The 6,751-nt window shown below is 43.0% G+C and overlaps 1 non-coding gene across 1 annotated transcript; it reads left to right on the top strand.

The window, feature by feature from the left end:
- The first annotated feature begins 4,161 nt into the window (after positions 1-4,161).
- On the top strand, positions 4,162-4,268 carry LOC142244784 (U6 spliceosomal RNA). Its single transcript, XR_012724650.1, has one exon. It is a non-coding gene; the product is annotated as a U6 spliceosomal RNA (small nuclear RNA).
- Positions 4,269-6,751: the final 2,483 nt, after the last annotated feature.

The raw sequence follows: 6,751 nt of genomic DNA, 5'->3' as shown, positions 1-6,751 counted from the left end.
GAGGGGGCCATACAGATCTGGTGAGGGGGGTGACTGGAGGCATATAGCTCTGGTTAGGAGGGGGCTGGGGCATACAGCTTTGGGTAGGTGGGGGGGGCACATACAGCATTCCTTGGTGCTGCAGCTCCTTTCCCTCCAGTCTCTTCATCTGTGGACAGAGCTCAGCATGTTGCGAAGTAGCTCCGCCCACAGATGCACTTCCGTACACAAGCAGCCCAGCAGTGAGCAGTGCACTGAGCTGCAGGTGCCGGATTTAAAGCGCTGGGGCAGCCAGGAAAGTGCTGCTGCCACCGACCCATAACAGCGGCAGCACACAGAGCCAGAGCAGTGAAGAAGCGCTCGGCTCTGCTCATGTGGATAGGAGGGGGAGAAAGTCAGACGGGGAGAGAGCGGGTGGGTGGAGCCACGGGACACATGGCTTACGATCGTGACACCGGGACACCCGCTCAAATCCGGTACAGTCCCGCTGTATCCGGGACGGTTGGTCGGTATGGGACTGGCAGATCAATCCCCCGCTGACTCTGGATCGGTGGGGGATTGATCCTGGTATCTGCGCAGATGCCAGTCCTAATCTAGTGCAAAGGGGTAGGAGCAAGCACTTCATACTCACCGATCAGCGACACAGCTGTCACACTGCTCTCGCAGCCCCTTCTGGGGCCACTCATTAACTTCATTGAATATGCACTGCTTCCCTTGCCCACTGGCATCTGTGATTGGTAGTGTCAGACACACTGTCACTCATCGTGGGGGCTCATCTGACTGCAGCCACTCACAGATGCAGGTGAGTGGGTCTATATTTCGTACAGTAAAATAAATGGAAAAAATTGCAGTAGGATCCCATAAAAATTAAAAAAAAAACATGAGAACCCCTTTATTTTTCATAACCAGCCAAGGTACAGCAGAAAGGTGAGGGTTCCAGTCTGCAGCTGCTGCTGTTCCTGTGCTGGATATGAAAAATGGGGGGGACCCCACGTCATTTTTTTTTTAACAAAAAATAATTTAAAAACAGTGATGACTAACTTGCCAGCTATCTATCAAGCTATTCTGTTCTTTCTATCTATTCTAGCTATCAATTATCCTATCCTATCATATTTTGTTCTGCCTTTAAAAAACGCATTAACAAAAACGTGGCAAAACGTCATGCACTTTTTGGGCAACAAGCTGCGTTTTCTGTGACCACAGGAAAATTATTTTCTCAGAATGCACTCAAGATGCATTCAGGCTATCTGCACAAAAAAAAATGAAACAATAAAATATCTAATATTATAGCACGGGATCTTAACGACATCCAGTACAAAACCCAAAACATAATTATTGTCTACTTCACAGAGTTTGGAACTTTCCTTACTTTGTACAGGACTCTAGATCTATTTTTGTTCTAACACCCTGTTTAAAACAACTTTTCACTGCTATTTAACCCCTTCACACATAGGCCTGAAAACACCTTCATGACCAGGCCATTTTTTACAATTCTGATTAATGTCACTGTCAAAATCACCCGGATGCATAGAAGCAATCCAGAGTTATAACCTGCCAATATTTATTCATGGCATATTGTACTACAGCAGGATGTGGCTCCTAGCAACCAGGAAAACGACTGCTGTCGGAAGGAGGGAAATAGGAGTGCAGCAAAGCCCAGACAGATGTTGGTGGTAGGGGACTCTATAATTAGGCGGACAAGACAGGGTCATCTGTCGCCGAGTCCGTGAATGCCGAACAGTGTGTTGTCTGCCGGGTGCTCGGGTTCGGCATATTGTGGATCGGATAGACAAATTGCTGGGTGGGGCTGGGGAAAACCCAGCAGTCATGTTGCACATTGGTACTAATGGCAAAGTTAGAGGCAGGTGGAAGGGCCTTAAAAATTATTATAGGGTACTAGAAGAGAAGATGAAGTCCAGGACCTCAAAGGTGGTGTTTTCAGAAATACTACCGGTGCCACGAGCGTCACTAGAAAGACAGCGGGAGCTTAGGGAGATAAATACGTGGCTTAGAAATTGGTGCAGGAAGGAAGGGTTCGGGTTCATGGAGAACTGGGCCGACTTCTCAGTCGGTTACAGGCTCTACGGTAGGGACCGGCTGCACCTCAATGGGGAGGGTGCAGCTGTGCTGGGGGAGAAAATGGTTAGACGGATGGAGGAGCTTTTAAGTTAGGATCTGGGGAGAGGGAGGGTAGTGGAGCAAATAAGGGGATAGATAGAGCAGATAGAGACAGTGACACGGTAGGGGTCAATAAAGAATTGGGGGAGCTGGGACATGCAAGGAACGTTGGGAGGCTAGGAGTTAATAGTATTAAATGTCTATTGATAAATGCAAGAAGTCTTGTAAACAAAATGAATGAATTGGAGACTCTTATGTCAACCATGGATTATGATGTGGTGGGCATTACGGAAACCTGGCTGGATGAAAGGCATGACTGGGTGACCAACATACAGGGTTATACTACATTCAGGAAGGACAGGAAAGACAAAAAAAGGTGGTGGGGCGTGTATATTTATCAAATCTAACCAAAAACCTGTGTTGAATGATGACATTGGGGGGAACTGCAACAATGTAGAGTCAATATGGGTAAATGTACATGGGGAGGGGAATAATGGAAAAATGCTAATTGGAGTTTGCTATAAGCCTCCTAACATACCTGAACAGGCAGAGGGTGAAATGCTGCAACAAATTGGAAAGGCAGCTAATAATAATATTCGGGTTCTTATTATGGGGGATTTCAACTATCCACACATACAGTGGGACAAAGAATCTTCTGGTTGTGCTAAAAGCTGTAAGTTCTCATCTACTATTCAAGACAATTTCCTTTCTCAGATGGTAGATGAACCGACAAGGGGAGATAATTTACTAAACTAGATACAATTTCAGATCTGCTGGTCCAGGAGCACTTGGGCAGCAGTAATCATAATATGGTAAGCTTCAACGTAATATTCAACAGAACATTTCAAAGGGGAAATGCTGAAACCTGGAATTTTAGGAAAGCTGATTTCAGCAAATTAAGGGAAGAGCTTAAATGTGTAGATTGGGACAATGTCATGGTAACTGGGGATACCGAACATAAATGGGGTAAGTTTAAGGATATACTCTTAGAGTCCTGTAAAAAAAGTTATACTCTCTGGTAATAATGTCCAGGAATAAAGAGAAACCACTATGGATAAATAAGATTGTACAAAGTATATTAAAACAAAACAAAGGGCGTTTAAAATCTTGAAGACTGAGAATACAGAGATAGCATTTCAGAAGTAAAAAGATATCAATAGTAAACGCAAAAATGAAATCAAGCCAGCAAAAATTAACTACTGAAACAAAAATCGCCAATGACATTAAAATAAATCCCAAAATATTTTATAAATACATTAATGCCAAAAGGAAAACAAAGGATAGTATCGGCCCCTTAAAATATAATAAAAAGTTAGTTATAGAGGACAAACAAAGGACTGAGATATTAAACAGGCACTTCTCATCCATGTTCCCCAAGGAACTGACTGTACCAGGGATCATTCAACAAGTGAAAAATCAAAGTTCACCACACGATATTATTAATTTAAGGCCGGTGTCCCACTTGCAATTTCCGCGCATATATCTCGCGCGTGTTTCACAGTGCAACACCCGAAACAGACTCACACGCTGCTCACAGGAGTGGGTCAGTTGCATACATCACTATGTAGCCGACCCGCTCCTGTGAGCAGCGTGTGAGTCTGTGACAGGTGTTGCACCGTGAAATACACGCGGTAATCGCAAGTGGGACACCGGCCTAACACAAGAAGAAATATTAAACAGAGAAACCTCCAAAGGACAACCATAATTAACGTAATGGTCAGAAAAACAGTGTAACTGCAACCATTACTGCTAACTCAATCAAAGCTATAAAAACAGACATGAAGGCAAACAAATGGCCATGCAACAATGATATATCAATATAAGCCAAATACAATACAAGCCAAAGCACATAAGGGTACTAGTATAGCACATGAGAGGCAGGAGAGTTCACAAAAAGCCTTGTGTTTGCATCAATAAGTTAAACAATACTATCTTAGACCCGCAACACACATCCGTGTAATTTGTACGTGTGCGGTACATATTTGCACGTACCGGAGACACGTACACACGGAGACCCATGTTAATCAATGGAAGATGGCACACGTACGTAAAATCACACGGAACGTGCTTGCTTCGGCAGCACATATACTAAAATTGGACCGATACAGAGAAGATTAGCATGGCCCCTGCGCAAGGATGAAATGCAAATTCGTGAAGCGTTCCATAAAAAAAAAAAAAAAAAAAATCACACGGAACGTGTGTCCGTGTCGTAAGTACGTGTGTGCGCTTTTCAACACGGACGACATGTCCGTTTTTTGCCGGCAACACGCAGGCACGGACCCGCTTTAGTCTATGGGTCCGTGCCTGCACGGACCGCACACGGAGTATGTCCGTGTTCAGCACGTATCGTCCGTGTCCATATTTCATCACAAAATCTGAAACCCTTGTTACCAATCTATCAGGTCAATTGTAGGCCATTAATTCTGGTGCTAAACATACATTTCCTGTCTCATTTGCACGCCAGACAGCAGCTGGGCACCTGTCCTCTCACTGCAGGGGAACTTTGAGCACAGAGAACAACACAGGTACTGAGCATGGCGCCCAGAATCGATACAGAGAGGCTGATTGGAGAAGTGGAGAGGCATCCAGAGCTGTGGGACACACGTGTTGATGGCTATCATGACAGGCTAATGGTGGAACGAGCATGGATGGCTGTGGCAGAGATAGTCTACCCTAGGAATGGATGGTCTCAATGCACCCCTGGAAAGAAAAATAGATATGGTGAGTACAGATATTTGCCTTGCTTCTGTCTTTACCTACATGTGCACATTCTGTAGGCAGAGTATAAACATATTTGTATTGTTTGTTGGGCCTGTATTAATGGGCCTGACTCATTTTGAGATACACTGGAGACTCACAAACAGGAGAGTGCATTTTTCTGCACTTTTGAAGTATTCATTGCAGTTTACTAGTAATGTCAGCATGTGTATATATGGGCTGCAAAGTATTTTATGCATGTACAAATGGCATTTCAGGGTGGTCAGGCCACTATTAAACATGTTTGGGGTTTTTTTTGGTTACCATTTCTGTGCATTTTCTATTGCAAATGTGCTATGATTTGTCTATATTTTTGGATTTGTATTTCTATGTTTGGTTTATTATGCAAGTTCCTTGGTGTCACCATGTCTGGAATGGTAACAGTAATTTGTAGTGTATAATGGAAAATATATGTGGAACATATGGCACTTCATGGGTTTGTAGATATTTTTTTTCATGGCTTTCTGTAGGTTTTTTTTATTTTTTGAACAATTATAAGGAGATGAATGATTAATAAGTGGTTGAAGATGTTTACTGCTGAACTTGTTTTTTCTCCCATGCTTATTGTGTTATTATGTCACTAGATGAGTGTAATGGGTTGTTGTTGTCATACACATGGATGTGTGTTCCTATTTCATACAATTGATGCAATCCAAGACTAATGTATAATTTTTTAGCATCTACAATTGTTTGAATTAGTGACCTTATTTTAAATTTTTTTAATGTTTTTTAACAGTGGATCTTGTCAAACGGCGATGGCGCTCAGCCCGTGACCAGTTCCGCAGAGAGTATAACCCTGTGGCCACCACAGCTGCTGCAAAGAATAAAAATATGTCCATTATGAAAAACTGAGCTTCCTTATGCCCATTATGGAAGTACCAAAGTAAGTTTCAAGCATTGCATCACATGGTGGTTTTATTTAAAAGACACAGTAATGTTTGTTTTTTTTCTCATCAAAGTACAGAGGATAACCTGGAAGATAGTGAGGAAGCCCAGTCAGCAGTATTAACAGCGACCTCTGCTTCTGAGATGGAGCCAACCTCATATCAACCTCCACCAATCCCCAACACCAGCCAGCCAGACGCAGAAGAAATGTCATCTGATTTGGGTTTGGGCACAAGTCAATCCACTAATGTAATTGCAAGCCAGTCTACAGGGCAACAAAGTGGCCCTTCACCAGTTATTGCAGAGAGTAGTCCACAGCAACATGCAGCCACACAGCCAAGAATATCAACTAATACCATGCGCACAGTAGCACAATCTATCCGTGGTCGCCGACATAGGTATTATGAAGATTTACGTTCCCTGCCAGATATCATTGATACCAGAATTATACACATGATGAATTCACTGATACCAGAGAGTGATGGAGAGATTTTGCCGCTCCCTTTCTCCCTCTCTTGCATTGGTTGCACCTGATAGGGAGGACAGATTGAGGGCGTCCTTAATAACACTAATATCTGCTACCCAACGTGAGCCAGAACCCATTTATTGTTTTGAAGTGATAGAACAATGGAGAGCCAATCCACGTGGCCCACACACAAACAACTCAACAAACTGTGGAAACCCAAACTGAAGAACATTTCTCTAATTTTCAACTTAATCCTGTAGTGCAACTAACACATATACAGTGTCCATCTTCTTCTATGGTAACTGATGTACAAATTAGGCCAACAGTTGTCCCACAACAAATAAGTACATTAATGACACAAAGGCCATCTCAACAGCCAACATTTGTCCCACAAGTAGCCCAACAAACACCAATGCAAACCTCTTTTAACTATCCTAGTATTGTTAGTAATGTTCATAGACTACCTCAAATGTTTCAACAACCAACAGCCTACCATGTTCCTAATAATCCACAACAGTACTTTCAACAACAGACTTACCCAACTAA

Source organism: Anomaloglossus baeobatrachus, chromosome 6, assembly GCF_048569485.1.
Source record: "Anomaloglossus baeobatrachus isolate aAnoBae1 chromosome 6, aAnoBae1.hap1, whole genome shotgun sequence".
Lineage (NCBI taxonomy): Eukaryota > Metazoa > Chordata > Amphibia > Anura > Aromobatidae > Anomaloglossus > Anomaloglossus baeobatrachus.
The sequence above is the reverse complement of the archived record's forward strand: the minus strand, read 5'-3'. Positions and strand labels throughout refer to the sequence as shown.